This window comes from Salvelinus sp. IW2-2015, linkage group LG5, assembly GCF_002910315.2.
Source record: "Salvelinus sp. IW2-2015 linkage group LG5, ASM291031v2, whole genome shotgun sequence".
Classification (NCBI taxonomy): Eukaryota; Metazoa; Chordata; class Actinopteri; order Salmoniformes; family Salmonidae; genus Salvelinus; species Salvelinus sp. IW2-2015.
The window spans coordinates 13,519,476-13,534,344 of NC_036844.1; the positions used below are offsets into that span (position 1 = coordinate 13,519,476).

Consider the following 14,869-nt stretch of genomic DNA (forward strand, 5'->3'; position numbering starts at 1 on the left):
CGAAACGAGCACACCATTTATAAAACATTTAATTATTGAATGTGTTCCTTTCACAAGAAAGAGATACGAAACCTAAAGGAATACGTGAAGCCATATCAGCCTCCATCGAAGGACCAAAAAAGAAGAGTGAGGGAAGAGAGCGGAGGGAAGAAGAAAAGGCAGAGAACAGTGTTAAAAAGACAAATGTCGGGGCCCTCGCACAAAAAGGAGCCATTAGACTTATAGACTCATTAGTTTCACTATATAACACCTCCAAGTCAGAGAAACTTAATCCTCCCTGACCGCCTACTGCATAGCACTTCACTGAAGGGCACACTACTTAGTATGCATTCTACCTGCTACCTGATCTGCACTCTACCCAGAAGTTAAGTTAAATTAAATTCTATCCTCAGCTTGTGATGACATTCAAGCAAAGAAATCCCAGCGGAAAAGCTTCATATTGCACTTACTACTTTTATATACAAAACCCTTCAGTGAGTAAAATCTTCACAAATTATGTTAAGTCCTTAACTTCTTATGGCTGGGGGCAGTATTGAGTAGCTTGGATGAATAAGGTGCCCAGAGTAAACTGCCTGCTACTCAGGCCCAGAAGCTAAGATATGCATATTATTAGTAGATTTGGATAGAAAACACTCTGAAGTTTCTAAAACTGTTTGAATGATGTCTGTGAGTATAACATGACTCATATGGCAGGCAAAAACCTGAGAAAAAATCCAACCAGGAAGTGGGAAATCTGAGGTTTGTAGGTTTTCACGTCTTTGCCTATCCAATATACAGTGTCTATGGGGTCATATTGCACTTCTTAAGACTTCCACTAGATGTCAAGAGTCTTTAGAACCTTGTTTCAGGCTTCTACTGTGAAGGGGGAGAGAATAAGAGCTGATTGAGTACGAGGTCTGGCAGAATGCCATGAGCTCAGTCAGGCGTGCACCCGTGAGAGGTAGCTGCGTTCCTTTTCATTTCTAAAGACAAAGGAATTCTCCGGTTGAAACATTATTGAAGATTTATGTTAAAAACATCATAAAGATTGATTCTATACATCATTTGACATGTTTCTACGAACTGTAATGGAACTTTTTGACTTTGTCTGGATTTGGATTTGTGAACTAAACGCGAAAACAAAAAGGAGGTATTTGGACATAAATTATGGACTTTATCGAACAAAACAAACATTTATTGTGGAACTGGGATTCCTGGGAGTGCATTCTGATGAAGATCATCAAAGGTAAGTGAATATTTATAATGCTTTTTCTGACTTCTGTTGACTCCACAACATGGCGGGTATCTGTATGGCTTGTTTTGGTCTCTGAGCGCTGTACTCAGATTATTGCATGGTGTGCTTTTTCCGTAAAGCTTTTTGAAATCTGACACAGCGGTTGCATTAAGGAGAAGTTTATCTAATGTTCCATGCATAACACTTGTATCTTTTATCAATGTTTATTATGAGTATTTCTGTAAATTGATGTGACTCTGCAAAATCACCGGATGTTTTGGAAGCAAAACATTACTGAACATAACGCACCAATGTAAACTGAGATTTTTGGATATAAATATGAACTTTATCGAACAAAACATACATGTATTGTGTAACATGTAGTCCTATGAGTGCCATCTGATGAAGATCATCAAATGTTAGTGATTCATTTTATCTCCATTTCTGCTTTTTGTGACTCCTCTCTTTGGCTGGAAAAATGGCTGTGTTTTTCTGTGACTAGGTGCTGACCTAACATAAATCGCATGGTATGCTTTAGTCGTAAAGCCTTTTTGAAATCGGACACTGTGGTGCGATTAACAACAAGTTTATCTTTAAAATGGTGTGTCATACTTGTATGTTTGAGGAATTTTAATTATGAGATTTCTGTTGTTTGAATTTGGCGCCCTGCACTTTCACTGGCTGTTGTCATATCGATCCCGTTAACAGGATTTCAGCCGTAAGAAGTTTTAAACATCACGTAGTGTAACACGCCACAGACTGGTAGGAAAGGCTGATGCAGTGTGTATTGACCTCTGTTCGAGTGGTATGATGTTCAAGACGGGAGCTATAAGGGACGTTACATACTGCTCTGTAGTGTGTGACACAAGCCCCTTTCAGGCAAATCTGACCTAATGAATTGGCCATGCATTATGTTACTGTGTGTGTATGTGTATGTGTACATGTTACTGTGTGTGTATGTGTATGTGTACATGTTACTGTGTGTGGTGTACATGTTACTGTGTGTGTGTGTGTGGTGTGTGTGTGTGTGTGTGTGTGTGTGTGTGTGTGTGTGTGTGTGTGTGTGTGTGTGTGTGTGTGTGTGTGTGTGTGTGTGTGTCGTATATGTGTGTGTGTGCATGGCTGTGTGCATGCGTGTGTGTGATGCCTTGGGTCCAGCCGGGGAGATGGTGACCCACTTCCAGTATCAGATGAAGGCGGAACAATAGAATGCTTGATTACCCCAACACCATTTTAAATAGGCTACATGGAGGACGAAGATTAGACTTTTTTATACAAGTGGTCAAATATGTAAGGACACAATTACAAGATGTGGCTCTAGAGACCTCACTGGAGCCCCAGTCAGTCCTCTTTCAATGCAAATAGTCTGGGTAGCCATTTGATTAGATGTTCAGCAGTCTTATGGCTTCGGGGTAGAAGCTGTTAAGAAGCCTTTTGGACCTACACTTGGCACTCCGGTACCACTTGCCGTACAGTAGCAGAGAAAAAGTCTTACTAGGATGGCTGGAGTCTTTGGCAATTTTTAGGGCCTTCCTCTGACACCGCCTGGTATAGAGGTCCTGGATGACAGGGAGCTTGGCCCCAGTGATGTACTGGGCCTTACGCTCTACCCTCTGTAGCACCTTGCGGTCGGAGGCCAAGCAGTTGCCATACCGGGCGGTGATGCAACCAGTCAGGATGCTCTCGATGGTGCAGCTGTAGAACTTTGAGGATCTGAGGACCCATGCCAAATCTTTTCAGTCTTCTGAGGGGCGTTGTCGTGCCCTCTTCACGACTGTCTTGGTGTGCTTGGACCATGTTAGTATGTTGGTGATGGGGACACCAAGGAACTTGAAGCTCTCAACCTGCTCCACTACAGCCCTGTCGATGAGAATGGGGGCGTCTTGATCATGTTGAGAGAGGTTTTTGTAGGTCTCTGACCTCCTCCCTATAGGCTGTCTCATCGTTGTCGGTGATCAGGGCTACCAACGTTGTGTCGTCTGCAAACTTAATGATGGTGTTGGAGTCGTGCTTGGCCACGCAGTCATGGGTGAACAAGGAGTACAAGAGGGGTCTAAGCACGCACCACTGAAGGGCCCCCGTGTTGAGCATCAGCGTGGCAGATGTGTTGTTGCCTATCCTTACCACCTGAGGGCGACCCGTCAGGAAGTCCAGGATCCAGTTGCAGAGGGAGGTGTTTAGTCCCAGGGTCCTTAGCTTAGTGATGAGCTTTGAGAGCACTATGTTGTTGAATGCTGAGCTGTAGTCAATGAACAGCATTCTCACATACACTACCGTTCAAAAGTTTGGGTTCACTTAGAAATGACCTTGTTTTTGAAAGAACAGCTATTTTTTTCTCCATTGAAATAACATCAAATTGATCAGAAATACAGTGTAGACATTGTTAATGTTGTAAATGACTATTGTAGCTGGAAACTGATGATTTTTAATGGAATATCTACCTAGTTGTACAGAGGCCCATTATCAGCAACCATCACTCCTGTGTTCCAATGGCACATTGTGTTAGCTAATCCAAGTTTATCATTTTAAAAGGCTAATTGATCATTAGAAAACCCTTTTGCAATTATGCATGGAAAAACCAGCTAACTGTATATTATCCATGTTGTCATGACTCAGTGAAACATAAGATATTACAGTTTTTAATGTCCTGTTTGTAGGATAGTCTTGAACGGAGCTCATCCAGTTTATTCTCCAATGATTGCACATTGGCCAATAGGACAGATGGTAGAGGCAGGTTACCCACGGCGAATTCTAACAAGGCAACCGGACCTGCGTCCCCTGTATCGGGGTCTTCTCTTCATGCGAATGACGGCGATTTGGGCCTGGTCTGGTATCTGGAGTAAATCCTTTGCGTCCAATTCTTCAATCTTCATCCAGTTCGAGATGAGTAATCGCTGTTCTGATATCCAGAGGCTCTTTTCGGTAATAAGAGACGGTGGCAGAAACATTATGTACAAAATAAGTTGCAAAAAACCCCACTAAATATCACAATTAGTTAGGAGCCCGTAAAACGGCGGCCATCTCCTCAGGCGCCATTCCCTATCCCAAAATAACTTACAAACAACGTGAAAAAACACAAAATAGCACAATTGGTTCGGAGCCCGTAAAACAGCGGCCATCATCCTCAGAATGTATATAATCTTTGTTATCATCTTCATACCAGCCTGAAAGTCCCCATCTCCCATCAGCACATTCCATCACTACAACCCATACTGAGCAGCACTGTAGTAGTATGCCATTCATCCTACAGGGTATATTTTCCCTCTACGTTTTACTATTCAAAGAGGCAGGCCAGATATATACAGTGAAGGCGTTAGCAGGACTGAACAAAACACTCCCTGAAGAGCGCTGATGGTTGTTCTGCGGTGTGATGAATTGCAAAACAGAAAGAGAGAGAGAGAGAGAACGGTATAGAGGCCAATCTCCCAGGCCTGTAATAACTGCCCAACGTAAAAACATCCACCTACTGCCTTTCACCCCACCTTACTTCCTAGCACAGACTGACTGGCATCTCCTACACACACACATGCATGCACACAAACACGTACACAAACACACAGATGCACACACTTGCGCACTACAAGCACGTTTACACACACAAACACACCATAACTGACAATTGAATGGAATTAGTTGTCTTTGTTGTCTGCTCTAATATGTGCAAAACAAAACACACACACACACACTTTGCTCGACAACACGTGACGTGATGAAACTCATTGGTCTGTATGTGAAATTGGCCTTGAGCTCTAAAGCCTTGTTCACACTGCAGGCCTTAATGCTCAAATCAGATTGGTTTTTCAAATCGTTTTGGAATACTGACTGTCCAAACAGCAAGTTACAAGTGACCAAATCGGATTTGTGTGTCATTCGTTAACATGGCTACGCTAGTTGTCATAGTAACAACGGGTGTGTGAGCAGCGGTGTACACTGTTTGGTGGTGGTGTTCGTGCTTCCTATTACTCAGAAGTTATGTAGCAAACTAAGGTGACAACAATCCTTGCTATGGACATTTCCCAGTTGCTTTGAATGTTCAAAATCATAGAGTAAGAACACTTTTAAAGGAAAAGGAAAAGATGATACAACTTTCAAAACGAGTCCTTTTTTGCCACAGCAGTCATTTAGCTAGCTAGGTAGCTGTTTAGCATTCTAGCACATTCACTAATGTGTTTGTAAACAATTAACAAGCTAGTTAGCTACATGTTCTTGTCAAACGGTCAACAGAGTAGCTAGCAAGCAACAAGATATGCCAAATAACAGTCCAAAAACCACTTGAGGACAAATACATCAGAATTGACCGTTCACAAACAAGTCACAAGGCCAAGATTCAGATCAGAAATGTGGCTTGAAATATCTGATTACATGTGGTTTTTGGCTGTTCAGACATGCAAAAAAATAACTGCCACTGTGAACTAGGCTTAACTGCTGCCTACTCGGTGATAGTGAAATGTAATTACTGTCTCAAGCCACCTCTACCTCTCCCTCCCTTCACTCTTTCTCCTCTCTTCTCTCCCACTGAAGGATGTGAGGGAGCGGGGAGTCTGATGTGTATTTGATGTGTATTCCCTCAGTACTGACACTCCAATTACTGAAGGCCTTTAAAAGGGAAAACCTCAAACACCTGAGTTCTAAATTCCCCCATTACCAAGCCAGAGACATACTATACTCCACTTTATGCTTTCCTCCCAAACGATTGGAGAAGTATCTGAGACTGTTAATGGTGAGTTTCCTCGTGCCACTTTTGCTGTGGTACTTTCTAGACAGATAAATCGAAGCACTACCCTTCATCTTGGACTATTGGTTGTACGCGCCTACCAAAGATGATTTTCGTTTTATAAGGTTGAGTTGCGGTACCTGCTTTCCTCAAAGGTAAATCAAAGCAGAAAATGGTGCCCATATCTGCTAACGCTGCTACAAGCTGATAGAGGCAGTTAATGCTGACTTTGACAACTTTGCATATTCACTTTTGGAACCAATGATAGTGTGTTTCTTCATTTCACATAACAGGTCTATTGTATTCTACCAGACACCTGTGACTTCCCACTAGAAGGTTTCAACGCCTCCAGATATGATTTCAGCACTTAATGAAAAAAGGAATAGGATGTAAAGAGAGCTTAAGAGAGCTGTGTTGCGTCCCAGCGATGACGAAGAAGAGAATGTTAGGAGAAGGCTATTGGCAGTTTAGTTTCGTGACCGCGGTGGGCGAGCGCATTCGTGGTCATTAAACTTTTCCCCCGAGTTGGGTTTGGTGTTGCTAAGCGCGGAGATGGAGAAGCGGAGAAGCATGCTGGTAGCCATGGAGAGAGTGGGCGGCAATGACAGCGAGAGGTCGAGACCCGCCCACAGGAACACTGGATAATCAGACACCATTAAAAAGTAATAAAGAGAACACACATGTAGACACACACACCCACAAAACACATCTCCTTATATGACATTAGATGTGGCCCCCAACCTGCACAGCCTACATTGGTGGAGCCCTGTGGTGCAGTCTACCAAGTCGACCGTCTCTCTCTCTGCTCTTGTCTGAGCTGGTGGCAAGGTTGCCCATCTCTTTATATAAGTGTAGAGATGTTTATGTGTTGGGGAGAGGGAGAGGAAGAGGAAGAGCGAGAGAGCAATAAGAGAGAGAGAAAGCGAGAGAGAGACAGTGAGGGATAGAGAGGGAGGGAGAGCGAGATCATGAAGGAGAGAAACAGAGAAAGAGGGAGAAAGAGAGAGAGGGCAGGCAGGCAGGCAGGCAAAGAGGGAGAGTGAATCAACAACAGCCAAGATAAGTTCAAAGGTGAAGTGATTCAAAGATTGGCAGGTAGCCGGGTTAGAGCATTGGGCCAGTAACCGAAAGGTCGCTGATTTGTACATCTGAGTCTCCTTGAGCAAGGCACTGAACCCTAATTTGGTCCAGGGGCACTGTGCTACTATGGCTGACCCTGTAAAACAACACATATCTGGGTAACGTGACAATAAAACATGATTATTTATTTTAATTCAGTCTGAGAGGAGATGAAAAACCTGGCTGGTTGTAGGCACAGATATCAACAGTACCCTGGGGCATCCCGAACTTTGTGTTCAAGTCATAATTAATTACACATTTCAGACAGATGCTGCATTGTGCAACACAAGGTAATCTCCATATTAGGAGCTATTAGCAACTACAGTTTATTAGCTCTTCTTAATATTTTTTGTTATATAATGGCAAAGAAGTCAGGTTTGACAAACTGACTCATGGTCTCATGTCTGTTACAAACAGAGGATGATGCTGTCTCTTAAAAGAGGAGGGTTAGTGGAAGTAGTAGAGGCAGACTATAGTGGAGAACAAACTATCAGCACAAGCAGCTAGAAGCAAGCCAAGGAAAAGGAAAACCAAAACATTGACAAAACAAGAAAGTATGGGAACAAATGAAAAACAGTAAATATCCCAAGCTTTCAAAAATGGAAAAAGCCTCAAAGCATGTTAGAGAGGCTTGGAGACAGAGAGGAGCTAAACGTCTGTCAACAGGTAGAAGATGAGAGGTTTTAGGAGTTGCTATGTTTCCGTTGGAATTTCATCCTGGATTTTCGCAACTAGCAAAGCTTTCCCGTCAGCACAATTCACGGTGTGGGGCTTTATTGGAAACACCAGGGCTAATACAGACGAGATTACGGAAAATATGAAAGGACGGCACTATTTCCTCATCATAAAGCAGTGTGTCTGCTACCATCAGCGTTTCACTGGATGGACTTAGAACATGAAGGTTACTCTGGTCTAGTCTAATCATCTGTTCAGGCCCCCGCTGAAGACCGAGACAAGGAAAGTCGTCCATTTCAGTGCCTTTTCAAGAAAGGAACAAATAATGAAGAAAAACACAGATTTGAACAGTTGCATTTTTTGTTGCGCGAACGCAAAAATAATTAGCGCACTGCAGTGTTTTTCCAAGGGTGAGCGCTTTCTTGTTGTCGTAATTAATCACTTAAATTAACACGGAGCAGGTTTTTTGGAGCAGAACTAATAGTTGCAGACCAGGGTTATTGAATTTCAATCGTGGTTGATGATTTGGCTCGGTATCTTGTCCTCTTTTATAAACTGCATTTACAGACATTCCCATTTTATTTGAATGAAAAATAAAAAATAATAACACCTCCAAACCCAGAAATCTATAGCACAGCCAAACCCATAAATGTGTGGGGACAAAAAACTGCTTTCCTAGCAATGCTTTTCCGTTAAAGCCAGTCCAGTCCATGCAGCAGTGACTCAAAAAAAGAGTTCTGGTGATTTTACCCTGGGTTGTCGTGGTCTGTCCTGGGTCAACCAGGAGTTTAACGCCATGGGCACTCCTGACTCACTGCAGGGATGAGAAACACACAGGCACATATTTTGACGGGTGAACTTTTTAAAAAAAGAATCGGAGCTACAGACTGCTGCTTGCATTGGATTTGGTTATTTCTTCTGCATCCGTGGATACCAACCATTTGTCTGTGCAATTAACTGGGGCTGAGCTAGAGCAGTGTTTGTGAGACAAGGGCGGATACCAAAAACGTCTCTTCTTACAAGAATGTCTGTAAAGTCAGAACGGTTTGAGCTACAAGAGTCACAAGAGTCGTGAACTTTGAGCTACAAGAGTCACAAGAGTCATGAACTTTGAGCTACAAGAGTCGTTAGAAGGTAAGGGTTCTTCTATATCGAAGATCATTGGACATCCCAGGACATAGTGTCTATAATAATGTAATAAGGTCACATAGTTGCTGTCACAAACTCCAAACAGTTGTCACTGACTAGTTGGATATTTCCAACTAAGCAAACAATTGATGTACTTACGTCATTTTTTTTCTTTGTTTTACCTTTATTTAAACTAGGAAAGTCAGTTAAAAACACATTCTTATTTTCAATGACGGCCTAGGAACGGTGGGTTAACTGCCTTGTTCAGGGGCAGAACGACAGATTTTTACCTTGTCAACTCGGGGATTCAATCTTGCAACCTTTTGATTACTGGTCCAACGCTCTAACCACCAGGCTACCTACCGCCCCAATCTTATAAATACATTTTCGATCTGGTTTTTGCTTGGCGGACCTTGTTTTATTTGTCAATAAAACTCATGAATGCAACTGTTTACGTCAAATTGTTTTGTGTTCTACTTGTAGCCCTGGTTGTCCTGAAAAGAAAACGGTCAAAAACTTCAATGTGAGTCTAAATATGAGGGCAGAGAAGCAGATAAATGAAAGAGGTGCATTTCTGTTTTTTCACCTCGGGATTGCCTGGGTCTGATAAGGTAAGAGTTGTGTTGTTTACAGTGTCGGGTCGGCAGTTCTGTGTTCTGTGGATACAGTTGAGTCTGGTAGATAGGAGAATGGGAAAAAGCTCCAAAAGAAGTTCTGATGTAAGAGGTTGATTGTAGTAGAGAGAGGCACGCGTTTTTGGTATTCTCCTCTTAGTTCAGACGACACAGTAGTGATTGCTACAGAAATTGTGAACAAGCTGCATTGTGTGCCTACACTCAGAGTCTGGAACCTTCACCAACTTCAGTGAAATACTGAAAATCAGTTCCCTCTTAAACTCTGCCTCTACACACACACACAATATCTCTCTCCTCTACATTGCACCGGGTTACTTAGGTACTGAACCCCGTTAACAAAAGATTGTCCACAGGTGACGGAAAGAAACAAAGCACATGAAAGCCCCTGTGCTTGTCTATGACAAGGTCTCAAAACCTCCCTGTGCGCCTCCCAAAATCTCTGGCTACAAGCTTACTAAGCTGACATAATGTGGATAGAAAATAGAAAAATGGTAGAGCACAAAAAAGAACTGACAGCCAAATCAAAAACAGCAAAACACAAAAAAGAAGTGAGAAAAAAAAAAAAGGAAAAAAAAGTGCGATATGTGCTTTCATTCACCTTATTTATTTCATTTTGTCTGCAAGTTGAAACTCATGCGTTTCTCTCCTGCTCTCTCCCGCAGAGAGAGTAACTGACAGGCAACCGGAATCAGTCGGTGAATAAGTCATGAGGCCCCCTTTTGAAAAAGTTGAGCAGGTCCCTTGTCGGTCACATGGAAATCAATCGCATCTCCACAAGTGAATCTCAAAATAACAAACGCCCGAGCTTCTGCTCCCTTCATCTCTTCCACGACTCAATCTGTCACAAGACACTGCTAGGCTACTGTATCTACAATAGCTGACAAAAAATATCTAAGCTACAGAACACAAACCAGAACGCAACAAAAGAGGGAGAGCGAGGGAAGAAACAAAACAAACCAACTCAAACAGGCAGTGCACTAGCCAGCCGTACACTAATACTGTACACAGTTGAGTGAGGTCGGAGTTCAGATACATGATAAATTGGGTCCAATTAAAATGAACATGGGCCTAGTTGTAAAGCTGGTCATCATTGTCCAGGCATAGCATCCCTTTACACACACAGGAACATGGCCAGAGACAAGAACAGACCAGCAGGATTAAGTGACACACCACAGCCTTGGTCTTCTTGACAGGGAATGGCTTGGAGCTAGGGGAGAATGGCAAGGAGGATACATGATGCAAGTTAATGGTGGAACCAGCTAGCATGTGGGGCTTCAGGGAAAGGAAAGAAAAGAAAAATGGGTCATTACGGGTCATCATGGAAGATCGGGGTACGGGAGAACGGGAGGTAGAGAGAAGCAACCATAACTGAGATGAAAATCTAGTTGTTTAGCATTTGAAAGAACTTGTTTCAACATAATCAACTGCTCTTTTCTGCAAATATAGGGTTCATGTATTCAACAACTTTCTCTTTGTTTTTCATTGCAGCATAGTTGACAAGTGGTCAGGTCGTCACATGAAGAGTGCTTTTTGCATCCCTTTGATATTTTAAGTAGACATTGTGCACCAATATTGAATTTTAAAGGCCTGTTTTATTAAAAGAAGTGCCCTTTAATATATACCATATGGAGAATTCAATGAATCAGATTTTCAATCTGAATAAAAACTTGCCAAAGTGCCAAAAATCTGCATTTTGACATGTCCCTCTGTGCACCATCTGTGATTTCTAGGAAGATTTTAACCCACTCAACCCCCAAAAGTTTTCAACATCACTGTAGTTATCTTGTGGCATTGACAAAGTCATTTCTGAAAATGATTTATTTTATGTGATTAGTGATTCATTTACATCTGTCCCACCTTTTAAGGAGTTTTAATATAGTGAAACTATTCCATTATAAATATATTTTTCAAAAGAAACATTTAACATCTAATAGTCAAATCAGTGTAATAGCAGGTGAGGTGTTTCTACTCTTTTTGGGCATTTTCTTGTGTTTTGTGGTCGAAACGTGTGCAGGCGATTATTAGATGAAATCAAAGTTGTTGTTTTTTTACCAAGTTACACTTCTCAAAAGTCCACCGAACTGGTGGAATGACCCAATCCTCTTCTTCAAATTCCAAGTGTGAGGTACAACTGAGATAGACTGTGTTCTTCTTCAACCTTTGAAAGAGCCTGTTTCAATGCAGCATATTCAACTGTTTCCAAATGGTTATGTAAAGAGCCGTTAAGGCATAGAGAGGAGCACAGTGACCGGTTATAGAACATTGTTGACAGTAGATTAGACTAGAGACACATTCTGGGTCTGATAATGCACTAAAGCCCTGAACAAATATCCAAACTCTGCTTCCAACCAACTCTTCTCAGAGTGTCATCATCAGTATCAGTCTGCCACAGCCAAGGGACTTATCCACTCCAGTTAACCACTTTAGTACGAAGAGATACGACAAACTATTATTATATAGACAGATCTGACTGGCAGAATAGATATACAGGAGATGGATAGAGGCAGAAAGGGAGGGGCAGACAGACTGCTAGACAGACAGACACAGGCAGACAGATGGACGTACGGACAGACAGACCCTGTGCCCTTTGCTGAAGAACAATTAATGACCTCTGTGCTTCACAAAGAGAGAGTGAATCAATCAAGACCACTCACTGAGCACAAACTGATTGAATCAACGTTGTTTCAAAGTAATTTGTCAGTGTATTGTGATGTGGTATCTACATGGAAAATACATTGGCTTTGAAAAAAGTCATCAACGTAAACTGTTGTTTTGAGGGTAAATTTTGAACCACAGGATTATGTCATCATGGTAACCAAAGCTCAGCATAGTCATACCGTGTATACATTATGTAGAATTTGTACCTTTAAAACAACGTCAGATCTTCAATGTTATATCCACTATCAGAAGAAAAAAAAACAGGCTAGGCCAAGGCAGCACCTCCTACTGGAGAATTGATCCATCTACAGCTACCCTTTGTCCTCCCATCCAGGTTTGTAACCAAGTCCAGTCCTGCTTAGCTATGATACTTGTCCCTGACTTTTACCAATGTGCTATCGTGAGAATGATCATTGAGCAATCTCCACTTCAACTAATATATTTACTGTTGCTATTGAAGTCATTCCAAAGGGTAGGTTTAACAGAGCAAATTAAATGTACCCATACTTTATCACTCATATATCATCAATGATGCCGTTTAACACTATATAGCATTTGCAAATTCATCAACAGCTATTGTTTCAATTCAACCCAGGATTCACATGAAATATACAGAACATAGGCCTAGGGTTTCAAGCTCTGGTTGATTTCAAGTTTAATGATAGTGATACTGAATTGTGTTTGGTTGTGAACGCAACCAAATATCAACATTTGAAGGAGATGTATGGTCTGCTTGGATAGTTCCATCTGTGCCACTGATAGTCTGCCTTGAATGTTTTCAAATGAAACATTGATATGTTGGATTCACGTCTCCATCTCAACCAAAGTTGAATAATAGGAATAGATCAAAATCAGGTTTGATTATATTTGATTTAGTACTATTCTTTAACTTAGATTTTTGGTTGAGATGTAGACATAAATCTAACATCGATTATTCATGTTTTTTTCATTTAACCTTTATTTAACTAGGCAAGTCAGTTAAGGACAAATTCTTTGCAGACAAACTGGAATTAAAGCCAGGCAATGTCACCGATGGAACTATCCAAGCAGACCATACATCTCCCTCAAATGTTGATATTTGGTTGCATTGACAACCAAACACAAGTCAATATTGCTTTTGTAATACGGTAAATAGCCTTAAATTAAGGTTATCTTACAAACTAATGTAACATTCAACCTTAAAATGAGTAACACATCCATGTCCACATTTTGAGGTTACTGTAACTATAAATGTATTTTTATGTAAACATTTAAAGCGTGCGTGTTCAAGATAGAATGTATAGGTCGTCGCAGGTCTGTGGAGGTATTCACAATTGCTGAAATAATCTGTGCAGAATCTCGAACGGCATTGATACCTTGCACCATGTACTTCTAATGTAATCTCAACTGCAATCCAGGTCATTTGGTTCAGCTACTAGATTAAGCACAGTGATATGTAACACATGAATCTGTTGTATAAATTAAAAAAATATCTGACATTGTATTCCCATTTCAACTTTGCTGTGCTTTTACATGGTTGATGGTGCAGTGATTGACATTTGGTTGACAACTAAACCAAAAATCTGACATTGTTTTTTAGTTGGAATTTGGTTGTGCTTATAACACATTGGAATTTCAACTAACTTTTGCCCATCTTTATGAATTGTCCACATTGAAGTGACGTGGTGTGCCGTGGTGTGCCCAGTGGGTATGTTTTTCTCTCCCCTCTATTCTATCTCTACTTCCCTCGCCCCATTTCCCACTCTCTCTACTTTACTTTCTCTCTACCCTCCCTCCCCACCCACCCTCCTTTTCTTTCTCTCTTTCTCTCTCGCTCACCTACAGCAGTGGCGGAGCAGATGATCAATTCAATAGAAGCCAGACTCTGCTCTGTGCTCCGCTCGCTCACATTGCCCTGATCCATTATGATGTCTGAATGCTGGCCCATTAATTCAAGGGGACATTAGCATCACTATCACCATCATCAATATATTAGTTTTAGACATTCCTGCTGGACCCTATATCTCAGAAAGTCCAATTCCCATCCCCAATCCACAGTCTGAAAAATAAGTCTGAAAAAGTACATGCAATTTCTCTACAGTGTTTGTACACACCCTTGATAAAGAAGAGTAATAATAACTGTATAAAATAAATAATTCAAATACTGAGCTATATTATATGCAAAAACTATTTGGGAAATTATATTATCTTATCCTAATACAATTGCTCAGAGAAATAGATAGTGTTTAACAAGTAACACCTCTAAAGATTCTTATAAATAAAGTCAAAAGTTTGGTATTTGGTCCCATATTCCTACCCAATGACTACATCAAGCTTCTAATCAAATCAAATTGTATTGGTCACATACACATGGTTAGCAGATGTTAATGTGAGCGTAGCGAAATGCTTGTGCTTCTAGTTCCAACCATGCAGTAATATCTAACAAGTAATCTAACCTAACAATTCCACAACAGACGTTTTATTTTTAAGACCCGGCCCCGGGCCCCTTCGGGATCCGCCCTTGTCTCACAAAAACAGCTTCAACTCCCGTCAATCACACATACTAATGGTTGGTACCAATGGATGCGGAAGAAATAGACGAAGTCTGTAGCTCAAAAACACAATGCTTAAAAGGGACTAGAAGACCCAAATCATGCCGCCGCTATGGTGGGACTCATTGTGTTAATGTGGATGCTACTATGATTACGGATAATCCTGAATGAATCGTGACATCTCACCATTATCAAT

At 41.3% G+C, this 14,869-nt stretch overlaps 1 protein-coding gene across 1 annotated transcript in view; it reads right to left on the minus strand.

The window, feature by feature from the left end:
- LOC111964499 (netrin receptor UNC5D-like) overlaps positions 1 to 14,869 on the minus strand; it is a 316,049-nt gene that overhangs the window by 246,767 nt on the left and 54,413 nt on the right. The window lies entirely within an intron of this gene.